The sequence below is a fragment of the Rhamphochromis longiceps genome, linkage group LG12 (genome assembly GCF_057381845.1).
Source record: "Rhamphochromis longiceps isolate RC_006_pf linkage group LG12, R_longiceps_female_GT1.1, whole genome shotgun sequence".
NCBI lineage: Eukaryota > Metazoa > Chordata > Actinopteri > Cichliformes > Cichlidae > Rhamphochromis > Rhamphochromis longiceps.
The window spans coordinates 9,913,749-9,927,183 of NC_140568.1; positions in this window are offsets into that span (position 1 = coordinate 9,913,749).

Here is a 13,435-nt window from a genome sequence, read left to right on the forward strand (position 1 = left end):
ATCAAACCTAACTGAGGAATTTGGGGAATGGAGCCCATGACATCATCATGACTTGGCAACTGTTGCCATGAATTGTTTTGAAATGTATATTTACATTGTTTTAATGAACCTTTCATTGCATAAAAAAAAGCTTTGTTTTGATTTGATTTGGATTTAAGAAATTGCATATGAGCCTCACAGATAGCATACAGCATTTTGTATGTTTGCCTCACAGAGGTCACCTAGTAAAATAAGCACTTCAAAACACTCTTACGAATGGACTACAATATCATATTTAGCTCATATTTAACCTTAATAGGCCATTTTGTTTAATAAAATCACTTTGTAATATCCAAACACAGATATTACAAAGTGTGATTCATGGCTAAGCTGTTTTCTTGGGTTGTATTAGACTTTTATCTAGTTGGAAAAATGGGCTCCTGCACTTTACTGATGTACAATAGTAGTAAGAAAGAAAGAAACAAAACACATATATACACTGTATGTATAGTACAAGACTGTTATAATGACGGTGCTTGACAGTATTACCTCAGACAGGTGCAAGCAGTCACCTGTCTGAGCACAGACTGCAGATCTGTTGTTGAGCAATTTCTTTCCATTCATAGATAAATGCAGCATCCAGCTGCAATGGGTTCTGGTTGCCTCTAATGAACATGCCAGCCCAAAATTACCCAGGCATATTCAGTGGGAAAGACATCAACACTAAATGCTGGCCAAGGAAGTGTCTGGATATGCTAGTGATCTCTGGCAATGTGGAGGCGACACGCAAACTGCCACAGGCCAGGTTGTTGTACAGGTTAGAGAACTTCATCTCGATAGCTCTGTCAAGTCACTTCCACCAAGAACAGTCAGATTGATAGGTTTGTAGCTTGAACCCATCCGCTGGAACGTTGAAGACAATATAATTACACTGCAAAGCAAGACACAAGTAGGCAAGCTTCTTCATGTTTCTCGTGCACGGGAGAGAACCGGACAGGCACCGTTCCTTCGCTTGACCCCAGTTGCTCTCGTCCGTTCTCCCGTACCACTGTTCTTTTATTGAGGTTACATGAATATGCATAAGTTCATTAACATATGACGTCTACATACACACAAAGAGTACCTTGCCTGTGTGTGTGTGTGTGTGTGTGTGTGTGTGTGTGTGTGTGTGTGTGTGTGTGTGTGTGTGTGTGTGTGTGTGTGTGTGTGTGTGGACTGCTGATCAAAGGGTCAAACATCCTTGGTCAGGAAGAGGGTAGCCTCCCCCTCACCCTAGATGGTTCATCCTAGATAACACGGTGAGGAAGTCCTGCAGTTCATCTAAACAAAGAGCACTTAGACTAGAACAGACGCAACTACGTTAATCCTACCATAAAACAATAAGACACGGTATGACCTCTCATGCTCCCAAAGTGCTGTCTAATACACACAAAGTTTGCAGACTATCAAGGATCAAAACCTCTACCAATCTACAACTAATTACAAAACTCTAAGCATATATAAGTAAATATTTCTAAGCATAAATGACAATCAACAATACAAATCTAACACAGATGGTCATGCAAGGGATCACGCGGGATCATGCGTCATGCATGCTCAGCCTGGCATCAGGATTCTTCAGTCAGTTGCAGCAGGGTGGCAGTGATGACAGTATAAGGCATAGGTGTCAAACTCTGGCCCGCGGGCCAAATGTAATTGTACCAAATTATTATTAGAGCTGGCCTACTGGTATTATACAACTAATATACATATTGTTTAGTATTAAACTTTGCTTGTTCCATATTCAGTTTTTCAGCAAAACTTGTTTGAGTCCATAAGAAGAGATTCATTCTTAAATCTGGAGGAAGATTTTTTTTTTCAATAAATATTAATGTTAGCCCGCGACCTTGTTCCAGTTTTGAATTTTGGCCCACTGTGTATTTGAGTTTGACACCCCTGGTATAAGGCATACACCAGAGAAGTCATTCCTTTGTCACTATCAGTGGCTTCATCCACCTGCAGAGGAAAGCAGCTACCATGCACCTTATCATTAAGCACTCGATAGGCAACTTTACAGGGGTAGAGCACAGACGCAGTTTTAGCAGAGACACTGTTGAGCACGACGGTTTAGAAGTGTGTGTCTGAAAAAGCCCTCTGACTTGTCTTTGTGCTCTGGATGTTTGGCGTCTTAGCTTGTTAAGCTTTAAACTGTCACAAACTTGCACTTTAAGACAGACACGCTGCGGCCTCTCCTCATCACCCACCGCTGCGCAGGTATGCTTCAATTCAATTCAATTCAATTTTATTTATATAGCGCCAAATCACAACAAAAGTCGCCTCAAGGCGCTTCATAGATACAGAGAAAAACCCAACAATCATATGACCCCCTATGAGCAAGCACTTTGGCGACAGTGGGAAGGAAAAACTCCCTTTTAACAGGAAGAAACCTCCGGCAGAACCAGGCTCAGGGAGGGGCGGCCATCTGCTGCGACCGGTTGGGGTGAGAGAAGGAAGACAGGATAAAAGACATGCTGTGGAAGAGAGACAGAGGTTAATAACAGATATGATTCAATGCAGAGAGGTCTGTTAATACATAGTGAGTGAGAAAGGTGACTGGAAAGGAAAAACTCAATGCATCATGGGAATCCCCCGGCAGCCTACGTCTATTGCAGCATAACTAAGGGAGGATTCAGGATCACCTGGTCCAGCCCTAACTATATGCTTTAGCAAAAAGGAAAGTTTTAAGCCTAATCTTGAAAGTAGAGATAGTGTCTGTCTCCCGAATCCAAACTGGAAGCTGGTTCCACAGAAGAGGGGCCTGAAAACTGAAGGCTCTGCCTCCCATTCTACTTTTAAATACTCTAGGAACAACAAGTAGGCCTGCAGAGCGAGAGCGAAGTGCTCTAATAGGGTGATATGGTACTACAAGGTCATTAAGATAAGATGGGGCCTGATTATTTAAGACCTTGTATGTGAGGAGCAGGATTTTGAATTCAATTCTGGATTTAACAGGAAGCCAATGAAGGGAAGCCAAAACAGGAGAAATATGCTCTCTCTTTCTAGTCCCTGTCAGTACTCTTGCTGCAGCATTTTGGATTAGCTGAAGGCTTTTCAGTGAGTTTTTTGGACATCCTGATAATAATGAATTACAGTAGTCCAGCCTGGAAGTAATAAATGCATGAACTAGTTTTTCAGCGTCACTCTGAGACAGGATATTTCTCATTTTAGAGATGTTGCGCAAATGGAAGAAAGCAGTCTTACATATTTGTTTAATATGTGCTTTGAAGGACATGTCCTGGTCAAAAATGACTCCAAGGTTCCTCACAGCATTACTGGAGGCCAAGGTAATGCCATCCAGGGTAAGAATCTGGTTAGATACCATATTTCTAAGATTTTCAGGGCCGAGTACAATAACCTCAGTTTTATCTGAATTAAGAAGCAGAAAGTTAGCGGCCATCCAGGTCTTTATGTCTTTAAGACATTCCTGCAGTTTAACTAATTGGTGTGTGTTATCTGGCTTCATGGACAGATAGAGCTGGGTGTCATCGGCATAGCAGTGAAAATGTATGCTATGTCTTCTAATGATGCTGCCTAAGGGAAGCATGTATAATGTAAACAGAATTGGTCCTAGCACTGAACCCTGTGGAACTCCATCATTAACCTCAGTGTGTGAAGAGGACTCTCCATTTACATGCACAAATTGGAGTCTATTAGATAGATATGATACAAACCACTGCAGTGCAGTACCTGTAATACCTACAGCATGTTCTAATCGCTCTAATAGGATATTATGGTCAACAGTATCGAATGCTGCACTCAGGTCTAGCAGGACAAGCACACAGATGAGTCCACTGTCAGAGGCCATAAGAAGATCATTTGTAACCTTCACTAAAGCTGTTTCTGTGCTGTGATGAGCTCTGAAACCTGACTGAAACTCTTCAAATAAACCATTCCTCTGCAGATGATCTGTTAGCTGTTTGACAACTACTCTTTCAAGGATTTTTGATATGACAGGAAGGTTGGAGATTGGCCTATAATTAGCTAAGACTGCTGGGTCTAGAGATGGCTTTTTGAGTAAAGGTTTAACTACAGCCAGCTTGAAGGCCTGTGGTACATAGCCGATCATTAGAGATAGGTTGATCATATTTAAGATCGAAGAATTAATTAATGGCAGGACTTCTTTGAGCAGTTTTGTAGGAATGGGGTCTAAAAGACACGTTGATGGTTTGGAGGAAGTAATTATTGAAGTTAACTCAGAAAGATCAATTAGAGAAAAAGAGTCTAACTTAACATCAATGGTACTAAGAGTAGCTGTAGATAATATTACATCTGTGGGATGATTACTGGTAATTTTTTCTCTAATGATAAAAATTTTATTTGTGAAGAAGTTCATGAAGTCATTACTAGTTAACGTTAAAGGGATGGTTGGCTCAAAAGAGCTCTGACTTTTTGTCAGCCTGGCTACAGTGCTGAAGAGAAACCTGGGGTTGTTCTTATTTTCTTCAATCAGTGATGAATAGTAAGATGTTCTGGCTTTGCGGAGGGCTTTCTTATAAAGCAGCAAACTATTTCTCCAGGCTAAATGATGATCCTCTAAATTTGTGACACGCCATTTCCTCTCCAGATTACGAGTCATCTGCTTTAGGCTACGTGTTTGAGAATTATACCACGGAGTCAAATACTTCTGATTAGAGACCTTAGTTTTCACAGGAGCTACAGTATCCAGAGTCGTACGTAGTGAGGAGGTGAAATTATTAACAAGATAATCGACCTCTGTTGGGGTAGCGTTCAGATAGCTGCTCTGCTCTGTGTTGGTACAGGGCATTGAAGATGATAACAGTGGGTGGATTATATTCTTAAACTTAGTTACAGCGCTTTCAGAAAGACATCTACTTTGATAAAGTCTACTCTCCACCGCTGTGTAATCAATTATTGTAAATGTAAATGTTATCAGGAAATGATCAGACAGGAGAGGGTTTTCAGGAAACACTGTTAAATGTTCAGTTTCTATGCCATATGTTAAAACAAGATCTAGAGTGTGATTAAAGTGGTGGGTGGGTTCTTTTACATTTTGAGAGAAGCCAATTGAGTCTAATAACAGATTAAATGCCATGTTGAGGCTGTCATTTTTAGCATCTACATGGATGTTAAAATCACCCACAATAATTATTTTATCTGAGCTCAGAACTAAATTAGATATAAAGTCTGAGAAATCAGACAGAAACTCTGCGTAAGGCCCAGGTGGACGATAGATGATAACAAGTAAGACTGGTTTCTGAGTTTCACAGCTGGGGTGGACAAGGTTAAGCATCAGGCTTTCAAATGAATTAAAAGTCTGTCTTGGTCTTTCATTAATTAATAGGCTGGTGTGAAAAATTGCTGCCACACCGCCCCCTCGGCCTGTGCTTCGAGATTTCTGGTAGTTAGAATGACTCGGGGGTGTTGATTCATTTAAACTAACATAATCATCCTGCTGCAACCAGGTTTCTGTAAGGCAGAGTAAATCAATTTGTTGATCAATTATTAAGTCATGTACTAACAGAGACTTGGAGGAGAGAGACCTAATATTTAATAATCCACATTTCACTGTTTTACTCTTTGGTTCAGATGTGGATACTGTATTGTTCTTTCTTTGTAATTGTTTATGTTTAAGTCGTTTGTTGCTGGTTTTTAGTTTGTTTTTTGTCTTTTTGGAAGCTGACACAGTCTCTATGGAGATGGGTTTTTGGGGGGGTAGCAGGAGGAGAGAAGCTGCAGAGAGGCGTGTAAGACTGCAACTCTGCTTCCTGGTCCCAACTCTGGATAGTCATATTTTGGGGGGTTTAATAAATTTGTCCATATTTCTAGAAATGAGAGCTGCTCCATCCAAAGTGGGATGGATGCCGTCTCTCCTAACAAGACCAGGTTTCCTCCAGAAGGTTTGCCAATTATCTATGAAGCCCACATCGTTTCTGGGACACCACTCAGACAGCCAGCAATTTAAGGAGAACATGCGGCTAAACATGTCACTCCTGGTCTGATTGGGGAGGGGACCAGAGAAAACTACAGAGTCCGACATTGTTTTAGCAAAGTTGCACACCGATTCAATATTGATTTTAGTGACCTCCGATTGGCGTAACCGGGTGTCATTACTGCCGACGTGAATTATGATTTGCTTGTGATTATGCTTCATCTTATCTTCTTTGGTTTGGAAACTGTAAGAAACTCCATTCCGGGTTTCTCTGAGGCGTGGGCTTTCATCATCAGAGTTCATCCTCCTATAACAATTAAAATATTCTCAAGCATGATCAACGGTTAATTACGGCACCGGCCGGAGTACCGGGAGCAGTTTGGAAGAACAAAAAGACGCGGAGCAGGTCGCAGAGAATGGGGGTGAGGGAAGACTCCAAACCTCCCTCCACCCGCTCATTGTAGTGTTGATGCATGTGTGTTCTAAGGTGCATTTAAAACCCAGGAGGGCATGGAGCTACCTGCCAGAGAGCAGCAGGTAAGCGCATGGTCCCTCCTGCTAGCCCTCAATGTCTACCGGTATGTGTATTTAACCTTGAGAGCACTTTGTTACTAGCGGCCTGTCACAAAAACACATTTTGTATAGTGTTTTTTTATTATCTTGTTAATAAAATGTATACAAATGTGTGTGATTAATCACAATGTGTTAGTGTGTAATCACCCTGAGACATGCATGCCTGTCTGTAAGAGTCAGATCTAAAGCCACTTGTGATTTGGAGATGCAGCCTGCAGATTCTGTCCAGATTATCCCAGCTCTCTTCACTATATATCCAGGCTTCACTTATCAAATCTGTAAAATTCAAGGCTGGTCCTTAAAAGTTCCCAACAATGCAAAAACTGCATAGCCACACAAGTCCCAGCGTTTCCCACCGCAGCAGCTGTGAAACGAAAGAGGAGAAAGGATGAATGAGTGTTTGCTTATCGGCTCTCCGCTCTCCCCCAAGCTGGCGTTGTTCTTGGTAGCCATGACAACGGAGATAGTCCCAGCTTTGTAAATACAGGCCCCAACACCCCAAAAAAGAAAAGAAAAGGATTGGGATTCCCTGCGCAGACCAGGAATCCCCCTAGCAGACTGAAGACACAGATAGGACCTGAACTCAGTGAGTGTGTTCGAGCCGAGGCTCGAACCAGGGCCTGTCTGTGCTTCAAGTTGCCAGGGGCCGGTAAGTGTTCTGCGCCACCTGCCGGCCGTGGAAGCCGTGCAAATTTGCTATATTTGACTTCTCTGAATATAAATTATTTTTGAAAAGGAAAACTAATAATTTTAATGTGAGGCAAAACATGTATGGTGCTCGATAAAGATGACACGCCGACTCACTTCTTCTTCTTTCTTTTTTTTGCAAAGTTTGTTTTCATATTAAACCAGTGTCAGTGACGTCATTCTATGCGACTACCACAGTAAAGGAAAAGCCTGGATCTGTACATCTTTTTCTTTTATTTTTGTTGTCTAAAACACAAAAATCGCGAAACAGTCAGCTCACAAAGTTGCAGGTTGGTGGCAATTTGGCAGAACAGCCAATGACTTAAAACATTTAAGTGCATATATCTTGCCACAAGACATGTGCGCTAAGCTAAGTCGGCTAACTACACAGCTAATTTCATCAGGCTGCTAATGAAACATCTAAAATGACAGATGGTTAACTACACAACGGAAGTAACAGCATTACAATCACTTGATTTAATTACATTTTCCCCCCAAACTTTTGATCCAAATTAGCAAAGTACTGCAGCCATCTGAACCTTCTAGGTGTTACATGTTACAGTGTTCCACTCTGGCCAGCTTTGAAAATGGAAAACTCTTTGCGTGGTTTACTCGGTTCTGTAAATAAGGCTCCTTTCATTTGTGAGACTGTATTCCACAGCCAGTTGTCTTCTCTCCCCTTTGGTCCGCCCTTACAAGGTGAAGGTGCTGCCCACCCATGATACCAGCAAGGTGCGTGCAAGTGGATCCGGCCTTAACACCACTGGAGCGCCCACCTCTCTGCCAGTGAAGGTCACCATTGATGCCAAAGATGCAGGTGAGGGACTGCTGGCAGTGCAGATCACTGTGAGTGCATGAACCTGGACCACACAATAATGTATTCAAAGCATTGATATTTAGGTAACAGTTTTTGTTTTCTCCTGAAGGACCCAGAGGGGAAGCCCAAGAAGCAGATATCTGTGACAGCCATGATGGGACCTACCTGGTGTTTTATGTGCCAGACATGACTGACAGATACACCACTCTCATTAAGTACGGAGGAGACAAGATCCCTTATTCACCCTACTGAATCAGGGCTCTGCCCACCGGAGATGCCAGCAAGTGCACTGTCACTGAATGTTGTCCAGTGGCCAGGTAGGACTCACTTCCTTGGTTGCTTATACACTTTTAGTTTTCTTTGAAAAGGGCCCTTTAAGTCACTTGATCCATGACTTGAGCGAGCACTCTCCATTTGTTCATTTGATAGTTATTGTAGAAAAGATAAGAAATGATGCTTTAGTCTTTTTGTAAATTATAGTCAAACATACAATAAACTGAGGTATTCCCTTTGGTTAACAGAGCAATCCGATAATAAAAGTGGACAAAGCACATCGAGTTGCCACAAATATCTTTGTATATTACGCAGTGGGGCAAAAAATGAGGTGACCAAATACTTCTTTTCCACCATAATTTGCAAATCAGTTCTTTAAAACTCGGACAAGTTAGAGGTATACCTATGATGAAAATGACAGGCCTCTCTCATATTTTTAAGTGGGAGAACTTGCACAATTGGTGGCTGACTAAATACTTTTTTGCCCCACTGTATTTGATCCTGTCTCCCTCAATACTATTTAATATCTAAATGCTTGATTCATCATATTATAACAAATGTGCTGTTGTAGCTACTGACAGTGAGTTTGATTCCATTTTTTCCATCTACCAAAGAGAAATAATATCTCTTAGTGGCAGGTGGATCACACGTTGATTCTAACACTTTGCATATGACTGGGTAGGATGAGCATTTTATAAGCGCTTGTGTGGTTTTTGTTTATTTAAGGAAATACATCAGTTTCCCTTGTATTTTAAATTTGAGTGAAGATCCTAAATTGGCCCCCACTCTTCACTTTGAGAAAAGGCTAATCTGTCTTATCCCCACATGAGCACAGTCAGATATAATACAGGCTTTCACTCAGGAGCAGGAAGGCTAAAGGCTGTTTAATGTTTGATCTAACTGTGTCAGACATTTGCGTTCTCACGTGCATGGACAATATCTTGAAAACTTCAGAGCTGCAGTGCATGTGTGTTAGGTATTTTAGTACCATGGGAGCATTTACTGGATATTGTTTTATAGTGACATTATGCAGGAAAACTCTGTCATTCAATAAGGCCCCTTTTGTTTTAGTTATTTTTCTCTTTGACCCAAGAATTGATGTGTGAGAACCACAGGCTGGTACAAGGTTGAAATACCACAGAGATCACTCCCTCAGCTACATTAGTTTCTTAATCTTTTAGACGCCTGTTGAAGGCCAAATGGTTTGTTTCAGATTTCACTAATGAAAGAACTCTTCGTTTTGTGCCTTGAAAATATGTCGCTGAGATAATCACAATTGTAGCTGAACTGATACACTACACAAAGGATGCTTCTTCACCCAAGGGCAGGAAGACGCTCCCTTATCTTGGTCTGTACTGGTTTAAACTGATAAATCTGCTGTCTCATGAATTTTACCCTCTATATAAACTGTTGTACTTGTGAATAAAGTTGAGTCACTTTGGGAAGACAATCTAAAGCAGTCTCTGTTTTCTTGTTCTCCCAAGCTGCTCCCGAGCTGCTCGTACTAACACGCTGAATGGCATGCTTGAATATTACTTGAGAATATATTTGACTGTGTTACAGACTAAGGGACATTCTCTGCTGATAGGTGAAGGTACATTCTCTGCTGATAGACGTCCACGCCTCGGAGGAAGCCGATCCACGGAGTAGGCCCTGGAAACCGTTTCCTTCAATGTGTAAAAGTGGTTAGAAAGCAGTGCTTTAACACAGGTTTTGTCTCTTTGCGTAGCTGCTCGGTCCATCCAGACTCCCCTCGATATACAACAGTGATGCCAGCAACTCAAATACAAGCTCTCTCCAAGTGATTCCTTCATCATCAACATCTGCATCCATGATCCATTAGCTCAACAGCAACATCTGTCAGCTGTGCATCCAACTCGGGGGAATCGCCTGCTGTGCTCAGCCAGTGGGCCGCAATTTCTGTGCCTTGTTGATGGCCTCGCTGTATCCTGTGCTGGAGAAAGCTGGTGAGGAGACACTGCTGGTGAGCCAGGCGGCGCTGAGCTCCATGTAGGACATCAGTAAGGCCTGTGGATACACTTCCCTCAAGGAACTGATCAATGAGAACTCTGACTACCTGCTTAATGACATATCACTCAACCTTCAGAGGCTCAGCCAGCATCCACAGGTAGTTATGAGGTGTTTTTGTTTTTAGCCCAAAATGGACACAGAAATGAGTGCTGGAGGGTTTACCCGATTTCCTTCTTTGTCTGCTTAAGCCTGTGCGTCCCTTTCAGTAAGTGATTTGAATCCACCTGACATTCAGAAGGTCGTGGTAGAGCATATCGTACGAAGGCAAGATGTCAAACACATCCAGTCCCAGGTTAGACTCCGTACCTTCTCCGGTAAGGTTCCCAGACCTAACAACAAAACTGATTATGACACGTGGCGCACACAAATTAACCTGCTCCAAAATGACCCCAGCATGTCCCCGCTGCAAATATCCAGAAAGATCCATGAGAGCCTGCTCCCACCAGCAGCTGATATAGTTAAAATGTGTGACTCACAGGTGCTATAGCGTACGGCCACAGCTTCACTCTGAGCTCCATCTCCATAGAGTGCAGACAGTGATATCTGATACTCCTTAAGACACAGGACAACAGTTTATTGAGATATTGTATTTTTTATTTCATAATATGTACTCCAACAACTCAATAGTTCTTCCCCACCTGCCTCAGGTCGCCTCCACTTAGGGAGATCCACTTAATGAGGTAAGAAACATCATCATCATCTGCAGCTTCCCAGCGCACCGTGATGTCACTGTCTGAGAAATTAGTTATCCTAAGGTCTGAAGGAGGAGGCACCTTCACTAGAAGAAAAGAATAATGTGTATGGGAATTTTTTAAAAATGGGAAAGCTACATCTTTATATCTTTCATTATTAATAACATTTACAGTACTGTGCAAAAGTCATGAGCCACACGCTGAAGTATTTCATTGGACATTATCTGTTTTTTCCAATCCTTTTTAATCCAGTTCTTGTACCTGACCATTTTCTGAGTAATGTTTTTTGTTTGTGTAAACACTTGTTTGTTTGTGTAAACACTTTGCACTGACCATTATTGGAGAATTAAAAAGCACCTAATTCAAGGAATATGTGTACACATAACAGAAAACTTGGGAAAGAACCAATTTGAAATCTTTAAGCACTTTGTTACTAGCGGCCTGTCACAAAAACACATTTTGTATTGTGGCATGAATAAGGCACGGCGGGACCACGGAGCGACGTTCAGAGCCAACTTTATTTGATTCACGTCACACCACACCACCACCAACCCCTGAGTCCCCGTGTTTTAACACGGCGGGCGTGATTGCGGATGCCGTGCAGGTGCGTCCGCACGGCCCCGCAGACCACGCCCCACCACATACCCCCATCGCCCGATTGAGGCCGGGGAGCAATCTGGCCGAACCTACTCCCCCCCCCGCGAACTGGGGCGAGACTCGGCCCCTAAACATCGGCGCCCCAGCCCCTGACCAAGCGACGGGGAAGCGTCCGTTCTGGTGGCCGCCCGCGCATCCAGCGGCAACGGCGAAGCTGGTCCGGAGGTCGGCCGCGTAGCAAGCGGACACGGCCCCACAGGCATGGCCGTGAGCTCCTGCACACAGGCGGCTGGGCAGACGTCAGGCGCGCAGAATCGACTGGTGGCAGCGAGGCTGGACTAGCCAGCCCGCCGATCCCCGGCCTAGCGGGGCTGTCCCGCTCCTCTGCCTCCAACTCCGGCTGCACAGGCTGCCCTGGAGCAGGGACCTCCGTCTCCCCGCACAGCTGCTCCGCCACCGCCTCCGCCACTCCCGTTTGGAGCGGCTCCCCGCACTGCGCCTCCGCCCCCAGCAGGCACAGCCCCTCGCCCACCTCTGGGTGGAGCGACTCCTCTGCCTCCGGCAGGTGTAGACCCTCGCCCGCCTCGTCCTCGGCCTCCGATTGGAGCGGCTCCTCCACCGCTCCCGGCAGGAGCAGCCCTTCACCCGGCTGCTCCTCCTCCTCCGGCAGGCTCGGACCCCCGCGTGGCTCGTCCACCACCTCCGGCTGCCGAGGTGACCCACACGGCTCCTCCACCGCTTCACTGTCCTCGGGACACACTTGTGGGGGTGGCGCCCAGGCCCAGAGCAGCGCTGCCAGCTCTGCCATCTTCCCCAGGTGGCGTTCGCTCTCCTTCCGCAGCTCTTCCTGTTGGCGACGCACCTCCGCCGCCTGCTTCCGCTGGGTGGCCGCTATTTCGGCCACCCTCTCGGCCAGCTCTTTCCTTTCCTGGCTCTGGTAGGTACCCGCCATGCCGCCTCCTGGGTTTCGGCACCAATGTGGCATGAATAAGGCACGGCGGGACCACGGAGCCACGTTCAGAGCCAACTTTATTTGATTCACGTCACACCACACCACCACCAACCCCTGAGTCCCCGTGTTTTAACACGGCGGGCGTGATTGCGGATGCCGTGCAGGTGCGTCCGCACGGCCCCGCAGACCACGCCCCACCACATGTATAGTGTTTTTTTTTAATCTTGTTAATAAAATGTATACAAATGTGTGTGATTAATCACAATGTGTTAGTGTGTAATCACCCTGAGACATGCATGCCTGTCTGTAAGAGTCAGATCTAAAGCCACTTCTTTTTTTCTTTTTTTCTTTTTTTTTTGCCTGTCCCGTTTGGCTCTTTTGCCATCAGAATTGTTGTCTAAAGGCAAAGAAAGATGCCCAACGGATTTACTTTACCAAATTGACCATCCCAGCCTTGCCGTAATGGTCCATTTGATTCACCTTTTATTGTTTATTTTATTTTGGGGGAAAGAAGGGGAGAAAGAAAGAGGGAAAGAGAAACAGCTGAGAAGAGGGACGGGGGAGAAGGGCAAAAAACAAAAACCAACAGAATGAGCAGAAAAAAAAAAGAAATAAAAAATGCATATATCGATCACCTGGATCACCTGCTGAGAAAGAAAAAAAGAAAACAAGCAGAAGAGAACAAGAGTAATAGAATAAACAGCATCACAATGATATATGGGAATATGACAGTAAATACTAAATATTAAACATTATTGTGCAGCACATAAGATCAACAGAACACAGTGTGCTTTGAGGTAGGAGCCAAAAAGGGTGTAGTTTGTGGGTGTGATCACCCATGTGTACACCTGTGAGCATGGATGCGCTTGTTTTTTTTAAAAAGGTTCCTTCATGTAATGATCTGC